The sequence below is a fragment of the Salvelinus fontinalis genome, chromosome 1 (assembly GCF_029448725.1).
Source record: "Salvelinus fontinalis isolate EN_2023a chromosome 1, ASM2944872v1, whole genome shotgun sequence".
NCBI lineage: Eukaryota > Metazoa > Chordata > Actinopteri > Salmoniformes > Salmonidae > Salvelinus > Salvelinus fontinalis.
The window spans coordinates 59176913-59201687 of NC_074665.1; the positions used below are offsets into that span (position 1 = coordinate 59176913).

Sequence of the window (24775 nt, forward strand, 5' to 3'; positions counted from 1 at the left end):
TTTATTTTGAGTAATTTGAGTGGACATGGAATCACTAATCATTCTGTTTCAAAGACTTCAAAGGACTTCAGAACTGAGCTCAAAATTAAGAGTGATTCCCTGTCAACTACAGAAGACTTTAGCCTTTAGACACTACTCATGAAAAAAATGTATTTGCCCTTTTGGCACTTCAGGGGGAATTTATGCATATAAAACAAAAAACTCAAGTCAGACAACATTCTTAGTTTCAAATCATTTATTGTTGTCATGTGAAAGGTACAGAACCATTTTGAGATATCAAGGACTAAACTTCAACAAATCGCCCCTAACAACCGAGGGATCACAACTGCAATTAGGAAAACCCAGCAGAGCTTAGCATGATCTCCTGTCTCCAGCTATTCCCCTCTCTCTCTTGACAAGTCATTAACAGGCAGCCTCGTAGTATTTGAGCCTCAGGCAATGCCTTTCAAAGACAAAAGTCTGCAAAGAGGCTCTCTTTATAACACAAAAACAGCTTTAGAGCCATTTAACAGATCCATGTCATCACTTGGGTGCTATGAGGTGCTTTGTCCAAAAACTCCCTCCTGCTTTAACAGTAGAGTAATTGTTTGCCAGGTGTTCTAGCGGGAGGAAATATAAACAGAATACAGCTAATTGACGGGGTCCCCTGAGTGTCAGGAAAGGACAAGTTATGAAGAGCCACATGACACGATCACACAGGAAATAACAAAAAAACACCAACCTGTAAAAAATATAAGGCAATGTTTATATGACCCCCTTTCAAACAGCCCCTTATTTATCACTTATTTGCAGGTATACCGCTATTATACCACAGGAGGTTGGTGGCACCTTAATTGGAGAGGACGGGCTTGTGGTAATGGCAGAAGCGGAACTAGTGGAATGGTGTCAAATACATTTACATTTACATTTTACATTTTAGTCATTTAGCAGACGCTCTTATCCAGAGCGACTTACAGTAGAGTGCATACATTTTTATTACATTTTTACATACTGAGACAAGGATATCCCTACCGGCCAAACCCTCCATAACCCGGACTACGCTATGCCAATTGTGCGTCGCCCCACGGACCTCCCGGTTGCGGCCGGCTGCGACAGAGCCTGGGCGCGAACCCAGAGACTCTGGTGGCGCAGCTAGCACTGCGATGCAGTGCCCTAGACCATGCCACTCACTCCCTTCCAGCCATTATTATGAGCTGTCCTCCCCTCAGCAGCCTCCACTGTATTATACATATCAGTGGGTAACTGGCAAATTGGGAGGGTCGGGGGATGTTCTTAAACCATGGGGGCTGTTTGCATTTCAAATTAGGGAGGTGTTAAACAATAGAAGTGTTGATGAATTTACTTACAAAAAAGCAGGGAACCATTCACACATACCCAATACCTGTATTTCAGTTACAGGGTCTGTCTTATTTAACTAGGCAGGACAGTTAAGAACAAATTCCTATTTACAATGACAGCCTAGGAACTGCCTTGTTCAGGGGCAGACCGACAGATTTTTACCTTGTCAGCTCGGGGGATTCGATCTAGCAACCTTTCGGTTACTGGCCCAACGCTCTAACCACTAGGCTACCTGCCACCCCATAACTAGGTCTTTAGGTGGATTTTAATTGACCATGTTTTTTTACACCCTATCCCTTTCAGATCTATGAAAAAGCTGGCATGGTACATTTTGGGGATTTTGGTCTATGTATGGAAAGGATATATACAGTCCATCGTATTACATATAGGATAAAGGCAATAGTACCCTAAACCAGGGAATACATTAAAAAAATGTTTAAAAAATATAGAATTTAGGTATTTGATTTCAATGCTTTGGCGTTCTCTGAGTGGATCCTTTCAATCAAATGTTTTTCTAAACCAAAATGCACTTGTCAATTAATGATATCATATCCTTGTGATACCCAGACATGATCTTTTTTATAATGCCTGAAAAGTGAAATGTACATACAGTAATACATACTATAGTTCAAACTAAATTATTGTGTTCCCACCTGCCAAGGTACAGTACGAGACAGGCTGAGCCGGTGGGATCTAACTAAGAAGTCTTGCTTCTGTCTCAGTGTCCTCACAAGATCATTTCAAACAGGGTAGTTCATCTCATCCATCTCAATCTAAAGTGGAAGAGAGAAATAAGGGTAAATAAATAGATGATAGACACATTGTATCCAGGGGCAGATAAATACTGTAAACAGAAACTCAAACCGTTGATATCCTTATCCTATAAAAAGGCTTTGTGGTGTTTATATGACGCAATAATATGATGTGTTATTATTCATGTGTAACATGTTTTGATCTCGCTTCACTCAAGTTGGTACTTATGTCCCACTCTCTTCTTATATTGCCATTACAAAACAACAATATTTATATAACTAAATCAATCCTTACATTTAGCAGAAAATAATGTATATAATTCTCGTAGATTCTAAACAATATTATTTGCATTACACCATTGAAAACAAAAATCCAAGTTTATGTGTCATGTATTTTACTGCTTCTGACTTGCTCATACACCACAGGGTGTTATTTGTTACTCCCAAGCACCACCTACTATCACCATGCTCTTATTAGCTATTGACAGAAAGTTGTCTGAAAACCCACATCCTCAGTGAAGTATTGTAAACGCATGTAAACAGAGACTTGAGCAAAACCTCAGATTAGACGGAAAGCACAACCTTTCATAAAATATAAAAAGAAGCTTGAAGCTTAATCTAAATTTCTTATTTATCTTTTCAAATAACATAATTGTATTGCTGAACAGGACAATACATCCTTTCCATGGCAATTGGGTTTTGTATTTTGATTTAATGTACGTTTTCTTCTCACTGTATGGGAAAATGTTTACAAAGGGAATACAAGGGAATTCAAGCTATGATTTCAAGTGAAAAGAAAGTACCTGGATTTCCATCCCAAAGAGAATCTCATGTTGGTTTAAAATGTACTTTGACTTTGTTTGACACACTGGTCAGAGGAGCTGTGGTTGGCTGCTCTGGTTTTAACTGGACCGTGAGGGTTGACCTTGACTAAACAGATAAAAAGCAGAGAGGTTGTTGGCAGGAAGGCCCTGTCTATGAGGATGAAACCTGAGATGGCTATTCACTGTGCCACAAACACTGGTGGGCCACCACACTCTGCTCAGAGACCTAAGACATTTTGGGTTTGTTTCACAGTCATAGATTGGATTTTCCCCCCCTAATTTAGTAGATTGAGGACTAGTCAGTGACTTGGAGTGTATTTAAATCATGTTCATGCAACCACATTTCAGTGGTCTGGATTGAAGTGCAATTTAGTTAAGACACAGGCTTATCTATGTCCGTGAAACCGTCCCTTCAAGTTTGAGTGAAATACACAACTGCTTTACATTTTAGATGAGCAGTTTTGCAACTCATGTGATCTATTCCTTACTGCGCTAATCTTACACAGAAATACATTAGCATTCGTGTTGCTGTGTCCTGTGTTCATCACAAAGCATCCAGAAAGATGCTGCAGCTCACAATAATAATGTCAAGTCCAACATAGACAAGCTTAAAATGGCCGGCCCAAAGTGAAAAATAGCATCATTACTTAGTGTGTGTCATAGACAGAAAGTAGTCCCATTCACTGCCACGTAACCCCAACTGACGATAGGCTCTCCTACACAAGACACATTTATCAGGGCACCTAAACACATAGCAGGTGGACGTTATGATTAAAGAGGCCTTAAAAAGTCAACAATAAATTAAAAACCTCCATTTATAACCCAATATGTCGCTATGCACTGCAAAAATTAGAACATAGAGATTTAGAGTTTTAAACGTGTTTTCAGTGTGCTGTTCATCATCCTGCCATGGAAAGAGGGATTTGTATACATTAAAATGGATGTCAGAGACATTTTCCACAACAAGGGCAGTCATTCATCATGACCACATTCCTCAGGACAGAGAAAGTGTCATGAATTATTTATTGTACAGACACTATATCACAAAGATTGATTAACGACTAGAGAGCTTTGTCGTCCTGCTTGATACAATGCATCTCATAATTTAGCATGTTAGAGACCTACTTTTCACACTGATGTATTAACTGGTTCAGGATTGAAGGTGACGACAAGATTCTCTGCACTGAATTAAGTCATTAGAACTGCTGCCTTTCATAGAAACCCCCCTTTCAACAACACCTCCTCCAAACCTCCTCCACACTGGTTATTAAAGCATCTGCATGCTTCCCATGCTTCTGAAACAGTTCGGAACAGTTTGTGCATATATTCTGACAACATTTTGTGAAGATTTTGTTAGGTTTGGTCTTCGCCAAGGGTTTTTCCAGTTGTTTGTGCACACAAACAAAATTCGAGGCAAGCCAAAGTCAGTAGCCGAAGTCTACACCCCTTCGTCGATGATTGGTCAACAGTAGCGATTCTTCAATTAAGTGTTTGTTGTCATTCAAAGAGAGACAAATCGTTTTCATGCAAAATGTTTCACTTGCGAAATTAGTTATTTGCAAAATTGCACAACTAAGATCTCTTTGTCAAAACTCTTCGTCGAAATTAATGACCGATTGTTTGAGTTATCTTACATTAATTTTGACTATTTTGAAGAAGTGGATACTGGTGTATTCAAGTGAATGTCTTTTAAGGGAGTATGCAAGCATACTCGCTCGGTGCACCTTTGTTCAGCTAGGCGCCAGCTCAACCAAAACATGCGGAAGGCTTTAACACAGGGGTCCCCCTGGGTTGTGTCCTCAACCCTCTACTGTACTCCCTGTCACCCACGACTGTGTGGCTTTGCACGACACCAACTCCATCATCAAGTTTGTTGACGACACCACGGTTGTAGGCCTGATAACCAACAACAACAAGTCAGCCTATAGGGAGGAGGTAAATTAACTGGCATTGTGGTGCCAGGACAACAACTTCTCCCTCAATGTCAGCTAAACAAAGGAGTTGATTGTTGACTTCATAAAGCAGAGGAGGGAACATGCCCCAATCCACATCAATGGGACTGCAGTAGAGAGAGTCAGCAGTTTTAAGTTCCTCGGCGTTCACATCATCAGGGTATTGTCATGGACCAACAACACCACCACTCTTGTCAAGAGGGCACAAAAGCGTCATGTGTGCTAAGGTGCAGAGAGTCAGTGCAGGTGGTCAGTCCAGTTAAAGTGCTCAGCAGTCTGATGGCTTGTATATAGAAACTATCTTTGAGCCTGTTGGTATCAGATACTGTCTGCCCGAAGGTAAGGGAGTGAACAGCTTATGGCTGTGGTGTGTGGGGTCCTTGATGATACTGCTGGCCTTCCTCAGGCACCGTTTTGAGAAGATGTCCTGGATGGGTGGAAGCACGGTCCCAGTGATGTACTGAGCCGTCTTCACCAGAATGTCAAGATTGTGCAAAGCTGCCATCAAGGCAATGGGTGGCTACTTTGCAGAATCTAAAATCTAAAATATTTTTATTTGTTTAACACTTTTTTGGTTTCTACATGATTCCATCTGTGTTATTTCATAGTTTTGATGTCTTCACTATTATTCTGCAATGCAAAAAATAGTAAAAATAAAGAAAAACCCTTGAATGAGAAGGTGTGTCCAAACTTTTGACTGGTACACACACACACAAATATAAATTCATACTACACACACATCACAACTGCTGCTACCAGACTCTTATTATTACTGCTAAATACTGCACAATTTAAACACTGCCCCCAATCCCCCTTTCACCAAAACATGTATAAATATTGGATTATAAATTGTTCCTTCCTGTATTATACTTATGCTACAATGTTGATTTCTATTCTACTGAGCCATTTACTTTATGTTTGTATTCTTATCTTTTATTATTTCTTATTTTTGTTGCATTGTGGAGAAGGAACCTGCAAGTGAGCATTTAGTTGGACGCCGTATATTATATATATCCCATACATACGACTAATAAAATGTGAAACTTCATAAAAAATCTACTAGAGGAAAATATTCATATATAATATAAAATATGAATAACCTTAAAAATACATTATCAGATATTCTCTAAATAAATAATTACTATACCACACAATTGATCCAATTTCTAAATACACGTTGTTGTATGAAAGACCAGCGAAGGGAGAGAGAGAGAGAGACAGAGAAAGAGAGCAGATGGTAAAAAAAAGGTTTAAGGTGATTCACTCATCTTTTGTTTCGCTATCTTTGATCAAATGAAGAGAAACCCACCCACAACAATAAAAGCAAACCACACTTTGCACGCTCCCTCTCTTCATCAAAAACACAGTGTTTTTATCTAAAGCATCCCCCATTACAACAAAAAAATGTGCATTATTTAAATTGTTCTAAGAACCACCAGTTAAGCTTCCAGAAAAGATGCACCACAAAAAAAGTGATTTGCATGCACTCACACACGCTTGTCATAATAAGCCATGAAAAACAACCAGTCCAACAGCAGTGTTTTACTGCCTGAAATGCACATTTTCTCAGGCCAATTTCTGCCCAATGACCATTTTGTGGCTTTGAATGCAGTCACAGTACATTGACTAGGAACTGTTGTGACCCTGTTTCCAAAACAGAACACATATAGCAGATTCACTCTACAGTATAACAAGGTCACTAACAAGGTCACTGTCCCATCTTTGAAGCGTACACTCTCTCTCTGTCTTGTTATTTAGCCTAACAGACAGATGTGGTGAGTGAGACAACGTATAGGAGCACAGCATTGACACCAGCACCCAGGCTAAGAGATCATGGCAGCCAGTACTTTGTTCACTCTGCTATGGATGACAGCTATTGATCATCCATGGCTACTTAATGGATAAGCTCCACTTAAGTGAATTAACCTCAAACAGAAAGAGGGGGAAAACCCAGACATGCTTCCATCCATTATGTGGTTGAGATGGTTTGCGGGGTGATTAGTAAATGTCTCCTGTACGTTGTCTGAACGATTCACACATGCGGCAGGCCAACTCAGAGTGGCTTTGTGGGGGCAGGCAGGAGGTTGACTAAACTTGCAGGCATTTTTTAATCACACACTGATCTGAACATTTCTCTTTGAGGTTTCAGGTCTCCGTTCATCATTAACAGGTGTAGTTACTTTACCCTACATGCCCTGCAGGAGAGAGTGACCGTTCCGCCACTATTCTTCTCTCCGATCTCCTCCTCTTCTTTTCTCCAACACACGTTGTAAACAGACACTGAAACGAGAGGACAGAAACTCAAATTAGCCCTATGTCTGTATTTACTGAACGCAAAGTTCTATTGGAATTAGTCAGACACAAAAGTGATGCACTGAAGGTCAATAACTTTGTGGAGCTGAATTTGAGGTGTAAATTACATGGCTAAGGCAGTCTGGGAGATTCTCAGTTGGGAGTGTGTCAGAGAAAAGCCATTGCATGGGCATTAATCAAATACATGTCAGATTTAAGATAATGTAGTGACAGAGATACAATACATATAAAGAAAATAGTATTTGTTTTTACAAAGCAATTCCGGTAGACAGTCATCTAAGTATATGTGTATGTGTGTAAACACACACAGACTATGAGCAAACACACATTTAATTATGCTTCAACTGACAAAGAAAAACATATGCGTTAGGTTCCTGGGTTGTGGTCAGATTCTATTAATTAACAGAGTCACACTGTATTACTTGGGGTTTTGTAGTATACTCAAAAAGAGAACGAGGAATAACAACAAAACAAAGCAATACATGTTTTGAATAAGTTGTATGCCTAAGCCATTTAAAAATAGCACCATCAATGTAAACAAAACAGCTTCAAACAGGAAGTGAGATGCTAATATCTGCATTGGTTCAGAACAGCTAAAGCACAAGTCCAAATTCTGTCATATTTCCATTTTCAACATACCTTTCCTTTGTCAGAAAGCACATAGCAAGTCCTAACATATACACACACATTGATTAACCATGGTGCCCTGTGTCTGTCTATTATTTAGGGCATATTACATCAGGCCCATGTTTTACAAGGATTTCCAATATGAGACTTAGATGTCATATCCCCATCAAAACCATATAAAACAGATACAAATGACCAGTGTCCATTTGAAGAGAAACAAATTCCCACACACAGGACAGCAGTTAAGATATACAGCAGCAAGCTTAATGAAGAGGTTATAGCTATGCAAATAATACATATTTCTGATTTGAATTGCAAAATATTACAGTTTGGGTAACACGAGTTTAAGAAGTATTTCTCACACAGAAATAATCACACACTCCGACTAATGGAAATCTGAGGAGATAAAGAAACCTGGACAGGTGAAACGGGTGACAGGACTAAGCTTTAAAACAAACACACTGTGGAAATATCTGCCACTCGCTAACATTATACTGTACACTAAACTGACAGCCATCACAATAATACAATAATACTGTATACACTTTACTCATGACAACAATAACAAAAAACACTTACAACTAAATGTGTAATGTGCCTTCTTTATGGTCATGAAAGTAGGGAGTCCAGATTCTACAACTATGTACACTTTAAACTAATCCAGAAAACTATAACTACCTACAAATAAATTATAGCGTGGAGTCTAAATATTGCAGGAAACCAACACATACAGTAGTCTACATGATAACAATAACACACTTCAACACACTGTACCAACGTTATACAGGAAATACACAAACTGTCTAAACTGCATCAAACTTAAATAACGGCTAAAGCAAGGAAAAAAATATTGGAAATGTACAACAATTGCCTTAAACTAATTTGTGATGAACTAAGTCTGCATTTGGATGGTAGATGTCTACTTTAGATTACCATGCATTCTTTTGTAAACCAATCATTTTCACCAGTAGTCTGTCTCTGGTAAAAAAAAAAAAAAAAATAGAGCCTTATAATATGTTGCACTTGTTTTTTTGATAGGCATTTGTTGTTGCTGAAAAGGTTAACGATTTTTCCTATCGAAACTGAGTGGGTTGTGAAAGAACATTTCATGAGGCAAATTTCCCCTGAGCGCCTGTAATATTATCACCCCAGCCATCATAGTTTCAGAATGACTTCTGGATGTATTTATATAAAAACAAGTCTAACACAAATAGGTTTCAATATTAATGAGCTACTACAGTTTATTACACAATTTCTTAATGAATGCTAATCTTGTCAACTTTTGACTTAGAAATACTCAAAGTTAAGGCCTAACAAAAACTTTGAGGCCTTTAACAAAAACAACAAACACTTCAGTTTTGCATACAATTAGCTGTTATTCATGAAGAAATATAAATTTAAAAAAAATTATGATTTAGGTCAACAATTTGTACTGGGTTTGTTAAGTGTGAATTTGTTTCCAAATCAAATAAACAACTCTTACAGTAAACAGATCATTTGACCCATGTCTTTATTTAACAGCAAACATGACAGCATGCTTGTATTGTAAAAATACTAAATATAGAGTTTAATGTGCATGTTCACTATCAAAATTAGTCAGATGACACAGAAGAGGTTTTGAGAGCATTTCTTTGATGCGTTCCGTGGTTAAACTGAGAGGATTTCAGAGCCGTGGGCAGACTTGCCGAGTATTTTCCCACCTTTTTATTTGTCACAGACAGAGAAAGAGAGAGAGAGATAAAGAGAGAGAAAGGACCGCTGAATTATGATACACTTACAGCTTTAAAACATGATACTTAACAGAGTTACTGTACCATATGTAATTCCCACAGAGAGAGGCTGAGACAACAAATGGAGGAAAGACAGCAATGTTCTCAAAACAGCACGGCTCATTTTAAGCTGAATTGTGAAGCATGACATTACCATGATCTGTAAAGTGATGAAAGCTAAATAGACTGAAGTTAAATGTAGGTCTCTTTAAACTGGTTTCAATTTAAAAACGATCTTAGAGAGAAGATTGCCATTGGGCACTGGAGACAAAGACCAATCATTCCTACGTAATAACGAACCTCAACGATCAATACTGAAACTCACATAAATAAGAAAACAATCAGAGTAGATTTACCACAGATTACTTTTCAGAAGGACAACTATAGCCACCAGTGGGATGTAAACAAAAGACGGCGCCTTACTCCATCTGAAAGCACAGTAACCTCATCTGACATGTACCTAAAATGTATAAATGACTGAACATAATAGTTTGACTGTAACCTGAAAATAAAATGCAGTTGCCTACAGGTGAAAACCGTGACACCATGGAAGCACAATATGCAATTTCAACAACTTGACACTGCCAAAGCTAAGTCCATGAGAAAGTAACATAATTTGCTTTGCATTGCTTGTTTATAAATGATGGGGTAAGTTGTACAAGCTCATAAAGGAATGTACGTGCCATTAACATGTAGCATTTTCATTACATAAAAATCGGACAATTCTGGCCATCAGTGAATGAATCTTCCACTTTCTGAACACTGTAGAGTAACAGACTCCACATCAGATGGACTGAGGTGTGTTCATCATGTGCAGCAGACATTTTGTGCCCGTGTGAAAGCCGTTAAGCGTCTGCAGGCCTCCCACAGTCTAGCTAGGAGCAACCCGAATGTCACACACAACCACAGGTGGGAGTCTTGACAAACACACACACACACGCGCACACACACACATTATAGGCTCCCTCTTTGTTATCAGGAAATGTGAATTATTATGTGGATTATAATTAATGGATATTTTTGTAGGGGTTGATACATTTTTTGTAAGGGAAAATCAAGTGAAATTTTAAAGGGGAAATTACAAACAAAATTTCCTGCATTGCAGGAACATTCTCCTGCAACAGGGTGATCAAATTAAGATCCTACACAAAAGTGTACTGTAATTCTACAGGTAAATGTCTATAGAGGACATTCATTAGTTTGTTACATATCATCAACTGTATTCTCTTGTTGTTAGTGATAGACCACGTAACTGTAACATAATTCCTCTCATACCATTTGTGTACCAAAATACAGTGAAACGGGAGCACCTAATTTGATCAAATTAAGTTTTACAAAAGAACAAGCAAGATAGCAGGCAGAATTTTACTGTTACATGAACAATATAGCCAACTTCCAGGTAGTTCCAAGAATGTGAATTTAACTTTTACATGAACAAAAACAAACCAACTTCCAGGTTAAACAAATTACGCCTGAAAACAAAACTGAGAAAGGCTTGTGGTTTTCACAAAAAGCTCAGACAGATATTTTGTGGAGGATTTGGTATTTCTGGGTGACATTTCAACATCCTATGTGTTTGGTTGGTGCCATCTGTGCATTCAAAACAAGCCCACGCGCACTTTGACTCACTGCTCAGTGCTCAAATCTCCCCTCTTTTGTGGGAGCCTTACACATTCTCTCACACAAACACAATGTCATATTGATGGTTTTAAGTTTTGTTGCTTTATTCACATTGTCCTGTATTATTGGTACATTGATACACATCAGATTCCATGTTAAATGCAGCATTATGATATGGTACATATATACACACTGAAACCTGTTTGAGCAAGTCCAGCTTTAGGGTGTTATAAACAATCATCTCTGAAACGTCTGCCTGGACTATATCTGGACTGTCTAGACAGCTCTGACCTTTGTGTATTCGTTCTTTTAACCTGAAATGCATTAACTGTAATTTGTATGTTTATATTACACTGTACTAGAGATGTATAATTGCTATCAACATACAAATTCTTAGCCATGTGTATAACGTTTGACTTGACTAACATGACCTTGAAAGGTCAGGGGTCACATTCATATCTCTCCTCAGTTCTCTTTTTAAATGCCAAGGCAATAATGCATAAGCCTCTAGATAATACACTCCAACTCAAAAGAACATCAGACACACTAATTAGAAAGGTCAACGCTGACATTTGAAAAACATTACCGAAGTAATGTTATAGTTTGGAGAGGTTATTGTATTGAAGTACATTACAGTACATTACTTTTGTCTGTGGATAAAATCAACCCTCACTTATCTGATTATGTCTTTAATTAAAACAAATATTTTGTTCTGAAGAACATGAATGACCCACTATTGAGCCTCAAAATCTTGTTTGCTTTTATAATGTGAGTTTGTTGTATTTCCTCAAGGCCATGTAAGCCTACTCTATACACGGCATGTTTTGTAACAGTGAGTATCAAAGGTATACCACATCTCAAACTTCTATGACATGGTCTTCAAAACCAGACCCTGGCTCAATTTGCTTTTTCAGAGGACAACAATTGCACAGTCAAACATCATTCAAATTGTTACGTCATGGAAGTCCACTGAAGTTTCACTCTGTCTCAGGCTGGTATATTGTAGGCCTGCAATACGTTTTCAGAGCCTAGAGTTTCATAGATACAATCTGCTTCAATCACCAGTTGTGTCATCCTCTTATTTTCACTTGCTGACTGTCACAATTTATCTGTCAGATACAGTACCCAAGGACAATATTACAATGTGACTATCAACAGCAACAAAAAAGACAGTAAGGCTAATAAGATTACTGTATGTTACACACATTTTACCTTAATTGTGTCAACTAAAAATATATACTTTGTTCCTATAAACCTATTGCAAATCTAGCCGAGCTATGTCATGTGCATCTTTATGATGTGTGAAATAATTATTACGGACATCTACATAAAAGTGACCATAATAATGCTTGAAGATTATAACACCACATAGACAAACAGATGCTGGGAGGTAGGACAATGGGATAGACACATCACAAATAGATGAATCATGTTATGCTACCTTGTATTATTTCAACCTAAATGCTCAGTGCCTCTGTTGTCATGTTTTCTTAACGTCTCCTTTGTCATGAAGACCGATTTCCACAAAGTGAATTCCATGAAGTGGTCTTCTAGTTAGACATTCTAAAGCTCTGCTGTCTATTACTTGGATCCCACAGTCTCTCTACACTGCACGCTCACACTAACTCAGCTTGTTCTGACAATCAATGCCAAAACAATCAGACATATGTCAAAACACTACTGTCAGGTACTGGATGATGGTCAGAGCTCAATGCGCGAGCGCCCACACACACGCACACACACGTGTTGTCCACAAAGAGAGACACAATGCCTAATCAAGGATTTAACTGTTCAATGCCAAAAGGTTCTCATGAAAATAGCAAACCTCATAATTACTACAAATGACAGAATCCATAGACTGAAATAATTTGTGTATATTTACCAAACCCCTTGTACTTTCTTCATGCAGAAGGGAACCATTTTGCTTGGTTGGAGATAGGGAGAGTGTGGCATGAAATCAAAAGGTATTACTTGATTTATAAAGCAGTAGGTCCTATCTTGCGGATACAGTTCTTTAAAGTTATGACGACTTTCTCATATTTTTTTTCCAGTGACTGAAAGTGAAAAAGACTTAAAGGATGAGCATCATGAATTGCCATAACCACAGACTGTGGAGGTGTTTGACTCAGAAAGTGCCAGTCACTACTTTCCTTTGACAAAATAGGCTTCTAGCTGTGTACAATTCTCAAGAACTCTAGAGACAAATATAAGACTTTTTTTTTACTGAAGGCAACAAGTTCAATTTATGTGACATTAAACACACATCCTTTAACACCCATTTATGGTATCAGTGACTACAGATCTGTGAGAGACCATGTCATTGACTTTTCCCAAATCAAGCCTGGTTATCATTGCCACAAAATCCTAACCCATTTTTGTCATGTCCTACTTTTTCAAATGAACCCTTTTCATGGTTTACAAGTGTTAAAGTGGGCCTATTACAGAATAAATATGCATCTCATTTGTATTACATTGCTTCATTCAATCTTGGATATTGACGTTTGCTTCCAGGGAAATAGTGCTCTTCTAAATCAGTATTTCATTATCACAATGATCATTTTCAAAATCTTTCTATTTGATATATATTCACCAGTAAAATATGTATGAATGTTTCAAAACAAATAGATACTGTAGGTGTTTCATATTGACCTCAAGGCTACCTCTCCCGACAGTGCTGCAAGCTGCATACATTTGCACAAAATAGTTATATCCAAACCTCCACCAAGTTAGCTAAATGTCAGGTAAGGTCTATTCTTATCAACTTCTTATCAGTCTCAGCACTGTTTGTGACATTTGATGGATTTGTTGGTTCAGAAAGCAGTAGGCCTATAAATAAACAAACTCATAGTTTCAGTGTTTTTGTCTACACCTGCGCAACTGATGTTACGGATGCAAATAGCCTAATCAAAACAAAAAATAACAGTTATTTTCTGAGTTGATATATAGGCCTAACCAGGATTGTATCTACACTAGTAGGTTATTTGCAACTAGGCTTATATTAAGTTGTACTTTTTTACCAAATAAAAAGGGCTTGCATAAATTCATAACATACTTTACCCTGTCTTCATGTTAGTCTACCTCAAATACCTGGTACCCCTCCCTGCAAATTGATCTGTTACTGGTGCTCTCTGTAGCCCTTATCACTTCATTATTGTGCATATATATTCCTCGTGTGTAACAATTTTTTTAAACACTGCATGGTTGGGAAGTGCTGGTGAGCAAGCATTTCACGTTAGTCTACACCCATTGTATTCAGCGCATGTGACAAATATGATTTGATAAGCAATAATTAGTGGTAGCTTGCCTTGCATAGTTTTCTATTATACATTTTGCGCTCAAAGTTAAAAAAATAAATAATACAATAGCCTTTGGTTCATTCATTAGGTTTAGGCTACTGTGCATATCAACCTGTTTTCTCAAAACAAAATGGCACATAAGAGTTGTAGATCTATGACATTTCGATTAATTCATCAAACATTACGTTTAATTTTCGGTTATACGATTCTTTACAATTAGGCCAACATTGTTAAGCAAGATATTTGAGTAGCTTAGTTGAATAACATCCATCAATAATTTCCAAATCTATTCTGAATTTCAAAACGTTGAAATAAGATGTGGTGTAGGCTATTGTTATCGTAATAACCAAATTAAATAGACTGACACAATTATAGAACATTAGTATGAGACTGTAATATGATTTATATCATATCTACCATTCTTATCTGAAATCACTTTAGCAAAACATTCTGAAGAAGATGACTTGGCGTTTTCTGAGTGGACAATTTATGAAAGTAACCCACTGCGCACACAATGAGGGACACACACTTCGATACAAAGTGATTTTCGTAGCAGGTTAGGATAGCATTTTCACTAAACCTAACTATTTTCCTAACCATAACATCAGACTCCTAACCTGCTACGAAAATGTCACTTCGGTATCGAAGTGCCATGAAAATAGTATTTCCCCACACTCTGGTTGAATCAATGTTGTTTCCACATTTGCCTGTCGTTTCGTCAGAAATAACACTACAGATATTGCAGGCTAATAATGTATGTATATGTAGAGACTGTATAAACCGCAATGCGGATGGACAGCAGGTATATGAGTAAACTGTGTTCTAGAACCACTGCTTTATTGCACCACACTCAATATAGGCCTATTCTAATGTCATATATACATGCCTATATAAACGTTACTCATATATGAAATAAGATATTTTACTCGGTTATCGTTGCATTACAAGTCCATGTTGAAACGAAAAAAGTAGAATGAGGTGTTATAAAATGTCGAATTGCCCTTTTCATTGCAGTCAGTGAGCTCAGAGGCTTTCCTGGGACTGTAACGCCATCTACTGGCAATAACCTGCCAATCAGTTCTGGAAGGACAAGACACCCCTTAAGCACAACCACACTTTCATGTACCAAATGTCACTATTACTGTGAATCAAATTATTAGCAAGACACTGTTTCAGTTTCCAAAAACCCCACATAATCCCTGCACCAATCTCCTATTCCCACCCATGATACATTATCTGTCAGAGAGAGAGAGAGAGAGAGAGAGAGAGAGATGATGATAATGATGATGATGATGCTTCTCTATCTATTAAACTGTCAACCGTGCCTCAACAAGCAGTCAACACAAATCGAACTACATAGGTAGCTAAGGTAACTGAACTAAATTACTACCGCCCCGTAGCACTCACCTCTGTCATCATGAAGTTTTTTTAGAGGCTAGTCAAGGACCATACAGTGCCTGGCAAAAGTATTCATCCACCTTGGAATTTTTCCTATTTTGTTGCATTACAACCTATAATTTAAATGAATTTTTAATTGGATTTAATGTAATGGACATACACACATTTTTCAATAAATTTGTTTCAATAAATATATATATTTTTTTAAATGGAAAAGTGGTGTGTGCATATGTATTCACCCCCTTTGCTATGAAGCCCCTAAATAAGATCTGGTACAACCAATTACCTTCAGAAGTCACATAATGAGTTAAATAAAGTCCACATGTATGCAATCTAAGTGTCACATGATCTGTCACATGATCTCAGTATATATACACCTGTTCTGAAAGAATCCAGAGTCTGCAACACCACTAAGCGAGGGGCACCACCAAACAAGCTGCATCATGAAGACCAAGGAGCTCTCCAAACAGGTCAGGGACAAAGTTCTGGAGAAGTACATCAGGGTTGGGTTATAAAAAAATATCAGAAACTTTGAACATGCCACAGAGCACCATTAAATCCATTATTAAAAAATGGAAAGAATATGGCACCACAACAAACCTGCCAAGAGAGGGCCGCCCACCAAGACTCACAGACCAGGCAAGGAGGGCATTAATCCTAGAGGCAACAAAGAGACCAAAGATAACCCTGAAGGAGCTACAAAGCTCCACTGCGGAGATTGGAGTATCTGTCCATAGCACCACTTTAAGCCGTATACTCCACATAGCTAGGTTTTACGGAAGAGTGGCCAGAAAAAAGCCATTGCTTAAAAAAATAAATAAGCAAACACGTTTGGTCTTCGCCAAAAGGCATGTGGGAGACTCCCCAAACACATGGAAGAAGGTACTTAGGTCAGATGAGACTAAAATGTAGCTTTTTGGCCATCAAGGAAAACGCTATTTCTGGCGCAAACCCAACACCTATCATCACCCCGAGAATACCATGTTTTTCATCGGCAGGGACTGGGAAACTGGTCAGGAATGATGGATGGCGCTAAATACAGGGAAATTCTTGAGGGGAAACCTGTTTCAGTCTTCCAGAGATTTGAGACTGGGATGGAGGTTCACCTTCCAGCAGGACAATGATCCTAAGCATACTGCTAAAACAACACTCGAATGGTTTAAGGGGAAACATTTAAATGTCTTAGAATGGCCTAGTAAAAGCCCAGACCTCTATTCAATTGAGAATCTGTGGTATGACATAAAGATTGCTGTACACCAGCGGAACCCATCCAACTTGAAGGAGCTGGAGCAGTTTTGCCTTGAAGAATGGGCAAAAAATCCCAATGGCTAGATGTGCCAAGCTTATAGAGACATACCCCAAGAGACTTGTAGCTGTAATTGCTGCAAAAGGTGGCTCTACAAGGTATTGACTTTGGGGGGGGGGGGTGAATAGTTATACACGCTCAAGTTTTCAGTTTTTTTGCCCTATTTCTTGTTTGTGTCACAATAAAAAATATTTAGCATCTTTAAAGTGGTAGGCATGTTGTGTAAATCAAATGATACACCCCCCAAAAAATCAATTTTAATTGAGCCAAGGGGGTGAATACTTTCGCAAGCCACTGTATCACCTCCACCTTCCTGACAGGAGGAGGTTAGAGTCCTGGCGGAGTGGTGCCAGGGGGCATGCTGCCTGCCCTGTAGGACAGCACTCGATGTCAAAGGAAGGCCAAGATGATCATCAAATAGCTCAGCCACCCAAGTCATGGTCTGTTCACTCTGCTACCATCTAGCAGACAAAGACAGTACAGCTTCTATCTCCAGGCCATCAGACTGTTGAAAAGCCATCACACCATCTCCTGTAGTAAGAGACAAAGATAGACTCACTTACACAAAACAGACACACAAGTTCACACACACACACACACACACACACACACACACACACACACACACACACACACACACACACACACACACACACACACACACACACACACACACACACACCTCATACACATGCAGACTCCTGTACTCACATATAAACACTCACATACATACACACACACACACACACACACACACACACACACACACACACACACACACACACACACACACACACACACACACACACACACACACTCATACAGCCAACACTGCTGTGCCATGTATATAGCCTAGAGACATTAAACACTGGACTGTTTCTTTTATACTGTTTTTCACACTGTATTCTTCACATAGCTCATTCTAATATATCTACTACTGTACATTGCATTTAGTTACACTGTTTATACACTGGATTCTCAGCATAGCTCCCTGTAATATATCTACCGCTGTATATATCATTATTAGTTGATCGTTTTCGTGTATATACACATAGGTTCCATTTAGATTACTTACAAAGTGTTATTTCTGTTAACTGGATTCGTTCTGACATTCGTGATTTGTTGTTTTTGTTTATTTGTGTACTTGTTTGACATTTTTTGCTGCTGTTAGGTGCTATTAACACAACCATTTCACTGGACCAACTATAACCTCTGATAAACTTTGATTTGATTTGTGTCGATGTCTTTGTCAAAATAAACTGTTGAATAAGCATGTCGTTGTCTAACCCTATTCTTTTGTTTCATTCTATAAATATAGTGCCACTGTGAAAACAATTGAATCCCATAGTCCATATTGCAAGCATACTGTAGTTTAAAAACTGATGAGTCCAAAACAGTTATTCAAAATGTGACATATACAACTAAATATTTTAGTCGTTTAACTACTGGTAAATCTATATTTCCAAGCTGTAGGGAAAAAAAGGTTTTGTGTTTCTTTTGAATCAAGGCCAGAGGGCTTAAACTACCATTATGGAAAAAACACATGAATTTCACATGTGAAGTGTTCCAAAAACACATGTTTTCATGTGATCACATTTGATCTTATGTGAAGTTAATGTGATAACAGGTTGCAACATGTAAAGCAACGTGGTAACATGAAACTACATGTGAAAACCTGTGATCACATGTGAAGTTCCAAAACCACGTTTTCACATGATTCCACATGAAATTTCATGTGAAATCATGTGATTTTCCACGTGAAATCATGTGGTTTTTCTGTAAGAGCTCAACCACCATCATTCCTGTTGAATCCCTTGACACACACTGAAAGCCTCACACACACATTAGGCCTGTATTCTTTGAAGAAATCTGCTGTGTCTTACTAGATACACACATCTGATGTAATGAAAAGGTCATTGTTTAGGTATTAATCATTGAGTTCTGACCAGAACTCATGACGACTTCCATTTCCCTCAGGACGCTGACACTAAGCTACTACTACTCATATACATACATCAGTGACATTAACTTGACATTTATACATTTTCTATTTGACATCATCTATACAGGGAATCATAAACCTCCCACTCTGAAAGAAGATTAAAATTGTAAACACAACCCACACAATGTGATAACTGACAAGTTCTGCACCGTATGAAGAAAGCTTTTAAGTCATGTTAACATGCGCATTACACAGAGACCTTTTACACCTGCTAAGGTTGCTAAAAAAATACTGTATTTAACCTTCAGTATCAATAGTTATGCCATTTGACATCTAATCTACAGAAATAGACAAGCCTACATGCTTACATTTCAAGACCAATCCTTATTGCTAAAACTACTCAACAAGTTGTATTTGTCACATGCACGAGTACAGTGAAATGCTTGACTTGCAAGTCCTACCCAGCAGTGCAGTTTTCATTATCAAAATATTATAACTAATCAAAAATAAAAAATAAACACAAGAAATAAGATATAAGAGAGGAAGATAGTGTATATAAGGGGCATAGTGCCAATACAAAATGTAAAATTTGTGCAGCATTTATCTGATACATAAAAATTATACAATTTAGGTAGCAGATGTCATGGAGGCCTCCCTTTTTCTGCCCAGTAACAGAATGCTGAGTAATCTCAGTCATAGCCTCCCACGCGCAACTACCCACGCTACACTGGTCTTGGTCTGCACCCTGGTAATAATACCAAAACTACCAGCACTTAACAGACGCCCACAACACAACAGACACTCCATTTACAGTAAATGGGTGCAGTAGAAGCAGAACCAGAAGGAGCATGGGGGATTCTGTAACCCATAGAGACCCATATATTACAGAAAACACCTCACCCCAAATTCCTTCCCACTTCAACTAAAAGCTTAAACATCTGATTTGGGTCAGACAGTGTGACTCTTTATTATACACTTCATTACACGTCACTACTAGTTTTTCCATTATAAAGTATATGTGTACAGTACATTACAGGGACTTTTCTTATACTATGCCTTACAGAAAACATTTGGTTAATCAATCTAGCAAACAACCAATGAGATGCATCTGTTTAAAGATTGTCCATGTTTGGACGTGTTCTTGATGATAACTTGATGATAAACTGACTGAGTAGAAGGGGAACCATATATTGTCTTTGGACACATTTAGGTGATCTTGTCAAGTGTTAAATAAAATTGATTCCACTTCTACTTTGAATATGCCAATTACAGATTCATTGTGCATACAGTACATTATGCTGACTACACATTTACAAGAAGCGCACATAACGCAGTTTAGAAATGAAATTACTTGAAAGTAGTGAACTTTTTAAATGTAGAGTGATGTGCAACTTACAAAAATTTGAGTCCTGTAGCCTACATTTAAAAAAAATGACTGAGAGAAAAACTGAATTCTCAATTGAAAGTCAGCTGCAATTAATGCATTATGCCATGTTGGTCTGCCAAATGAATACAATTTGTGGTTAAGTTTGGCAGGCAGCATATATTACTACTCAGACAGAAATCATTATGTCAATCATTTGAAGTAGTAATACGCCTGCAGACATCCATCTGATCTCGATATCATTTAACCTAATAGTAGGAACATCGTCAAACACTAAAGAAATTGACAACACAAACGACACTCAAACATGGATGACCCAGCATATGCTTACCATTCACTCACTCCCTCCTGGACCTCTTAAGAACCCAGACCCTCTGAACACAAAGAACAACAGACAGACTCCATCCATCTGAAATAGGTCAGTTTCATCACAATGAGTGAGACCGGTTCCCTGCCCACACACATAGCTGAATGACCCACTCAAACAGCACCCCCACCCAAGAAGATTACAGATATCCAGATGAGTCAGAGAGAGCAAAAACAGAGTGAGCAGCTAGCAGAACACAATCGCTCATGCCTTAGCTGACTCACCAAAATTACCACTTCCTATCTTTGCATGCATGTCATAACTCCCCTAATGACTGGTCAAGTTCTCAGGAATCCACACTGAACCATGGGAAGACTGGATGTGGGACAGTGTGTGTTCCTGAACCAGATTGAGGGGGTTGGGGGAGAAATTAAATTGACCTATGAGTTGGACATACACTTTGTGTGTGTGTACAGTGCATTTGGAAAGTATTCAGACCCTTTGACTTCGTCCACATTTTGTTACGCAACAGCCTAATTCTAAAATAGATTAAATCGTTATTTTCCTCATCAAGCTATACATGATACCCCATAATGACAAAGCAAAAACAGGTATTTATTCATTTTTGCAAATTTATACAAATAAAAAACTGAAATATAACATTTACATAAGTATTCAGACCCTTTACTCAATACTTTGTTGAAGCGCCTTTGGCAGCGATTACAGCCTCGAGTCTTCTTGGGTTTGACACTACAAGCTTGGCACACCTGAATTTGGAGAGTTTCTCACATTCCTCTCTGCAGATCCTGTCAAGCTCTCAGGTTGGATTGGGAGCGTTGGTGCACAGCTATTTTCAGATCTCTCCAGAAACATTAGATCGGATTCAAGTCCGGGCTATGGCTGGGCCACTCAAGGACATTCAGAGACTTGTTCCGAAGCCACTCCTGCGTTGTCTTGGCTGTGTGCTTAGGGTCGTTGTCCTGTTGGAAGGTGAAAATTTGCCCCAGTCTGAGGTCCTGAGCGCTCTGGAGCAGGTTTTTATCAAGGATCTCTCTGTACTTTGCTCCGTTTACCTTTCCCTCGATCCCGACTAGTCTCCCAGTCCCTGCCACTGAAAAACATCCCCACAGCATGATGCTGCCACCACCATGCTTCACCATAGGCATGGTTCCAGGTTTCCTCCAGATGTGACGCTCAGCATTCAGGCCAAAGAGTTGAATCTTGTTTCTCATGGTCTGAGAGTCTTTAGATGCCTTTTGGCAAACTCCAAGCGGGCTGTCATGTGCCTTTTACTGAGTAGTGGTTTCCGTCTGGCCACTCTACCATAAAGGCTGGATTGGTGGAGTGCTGCAAAGATGGTTGTCATTCTGGAAGGTTCTCCCATCTTCACAGAGGAACTCTAGAGCTCTGTCAGAGTGACCATAGGATCTTGCCATTTTGCTCTGACAACGGTCAACTGTGTTACCTTATATAGACAGGTGTGTGCCTTTCCAAATCATGTCCAATCGACTGAATTAATCACAGGTGGACGCCAATCAAGTTGTGGAAACATCTCAAGGATGATCAATGGAAACAGGATGCTCAATTTCGAGTCTCATAGCGAAGGGTTCGAATTATTTTGTAAATAAGGTATTTCTGGTTTTTATTTTTAATAAATTTGCAAACATTTATAAAAACCTGTTTTCGCTTTGTCATTATGGGGTATTGTGTGTAGATTTCTGATGGAAAAAAATATTTCATACATTTTAGAATAAGGCTGTAACGTAACAAAATGTGGAAAAAGTCAAGGGGTCTGAATACTTTCCGAAGGCACTGTATATGAGTGTGCGCATGCACGCACACCTGTCTCAGTTGGACAAATGCATACCATGCCTCCGTCATCGCGATAACCTTTTGTGTGATGATAGTAGAGTACAGGAGGAGATTCTTTGGCCATTATCATGTTATACATCAGTATCCCAGGCCTTTGCAGCTGAGCAGCCCACTAGGAACGGGTTTGGTAACTCATGTTTTTATACTACACCAACAAACTTAGGTAAATCGGAAGCTTGTGTAGTAAAGCTTTGACAACAAAAAGGGAATAGTGACATGACCTACGGGACTTTAATGACGACCAGCCAACCTTTTGATACTGCATCCTGTTCACAGGGTTGGTTAACTCTTGAGGTTCCTTGGGTCTCCGCCAAATTAGGTAAATCCCCTTTTAGTTTTAATGCACCTCACCTTCTGGTGCTGTTCGGGCAATTTAAAGTGATGATTGATGACCTAGTAGCTGAGGAATGTAACTGTTTTTCTTACATTTTGTGTTGTCCTATATTATTATACTTTTTTTGACATCGTATTGATTGTTGTTTTGCTTCACATCGTATTGATTGCTGTTTTGCTTCGCATCGTATTGATTGCTGTTTTGCTTCACATTGTATTGATTGCTGTTTTGCTTCACTTTGTATTTGATTGTTTTATTACTGTGACCAGGGCTCACTTAAAAATGAGACCCTGGTCTCAATGGGTTTCCCCTGAATAAATAAATAATAAATACAAATCAAATTAAATAGGCACTCCAGAAGTTTCCATGTGAACCTAGGAGCTCTTCTGTAAATAGAAACTTCCTCTGCTGCAGTTCCCACGCTGGTGTACGTCCCATTCCATACAACACACACACAGGCTACAGTATATTAGTACATCATATAGAATGCTGCCATGGCTTGTTTTAATAAGAAACAAAGTATGTACTATGTATATGTACAGAGAAGTATGTTTTAAACATCAAATAAAAACTGTAGAGACATTATGACTTGGAAATGCTTGCTCAGTGTAAATGCGTGAAGGAGGATAGGAGGGTTTGGCTCTCTCCACTCAAGTCAATGTGAACTGTAAAGAATGCTAACTTCTTATCAAAAAGAAAATAAAGGGTTGTGCTCTGATTGCTGCTCTTGCACTATTCACCTTACCCTATAATTTTTCTAAAAGGGAAGACAACTCGTAAAAAGATACTGTATTTAGCATTCTACCACAAGCAGATAGGATGGACATTTGTCCTACGTGATTTTGGTCCCTAACCGATACTTATTCCCAGGAACGCAACTTTGGTTTTAGAAGTGGGGGGGACATAATAATTATTATTATTTTAAACACTCAAACAGCCTACCCGACCGCTCGGAGGCCTCCGAATGGTCCTAAAGCACAACGTTGCATCGTTTTGTATCCCATTCCAATGATAATACTGGGGGGAACAAAAATGCAATTTCAGAATGTGGGGGGGGGACATGTCCCCCCCGTCCCCATTGAAAGTTGCGCCCCTGCCCATGTCTATTTGCTTGGTATCTCAGAACACACAGATATCCAGCATGTCACTACACAGTCATTTCACCACTGAATCTAACTTCTGACTCATAGCCCTGTTGTTGCTGGTCTCTACAGATATGTGCATTGTGAATCCTTCTTTCACTAGATATTGCTCTGTCATGGAGGAGCTCATACTATATGTAAAGTTACATACACGGTATGTCCATCAGTTCATAAGATAAAGGGGGATTGTAAGACTGTTTTTGGTCTTTGCAATGCTAGATTTTTTTATTTAGTAAAAGCTCATATTCTGTTTGCTCATACCCAAATAATATTGTTGACTCGTCCTTTACTTGTAGTTGTCGCCAAAAAATAAATTAGAGAACAAACACTCCGTATAACCCCATCTCAAACTTGTTTTAGTTAAAAACAATTTTAAAAAATGCTTGAAATTTGCTGGGATAATGACATCATCCTCTTTTGCCATACAGGTCTGTATGTGATTAGTCCAGCAGCTTTTTGCTGTTTTCCAAATTCTCCGGTTGGGGAAAGTATCCTTCTCGAGACTATGGGAGACACAGGCTCAGGAGTGCACACTCACTGCATACAAGCAAGCTAGCTAGCAAACCAAGCAATCCACAGCTGGTGTTAGCATACAGGAC

The 24775-nt window shown here is 38.6% G+C and overlaps 1 long non-coding RNA gene across 2 annotated transcripts in view; it reads right to left on the minus strand.

Annotated features, from left to right (window-relative positions):
• Positions 1-217: 217 nt before the first annotated feature.
• The window catches only part of LOC129858635 (uncharacterized), a 40686-nt gene continuing 16128 nt past the window's right edge, over positions 218-24775 (minus strand). The window contains exons 2-3 of one of the 2 annotated variants that reach the window (XR_008760060.1): positions 15899-17726; positions 218-7146 (exon numbers count right to left, since the gene is read on the minus strand). This is a non-coding gene — a long non-coding RNA (uncharacterized LOC129858635). The remainder of the gene's footprint in view (positions 7147-15898; positions 17727-24775) is intronic. The other variant, XR_008760059.1, reaches the window with a different exon arrangement.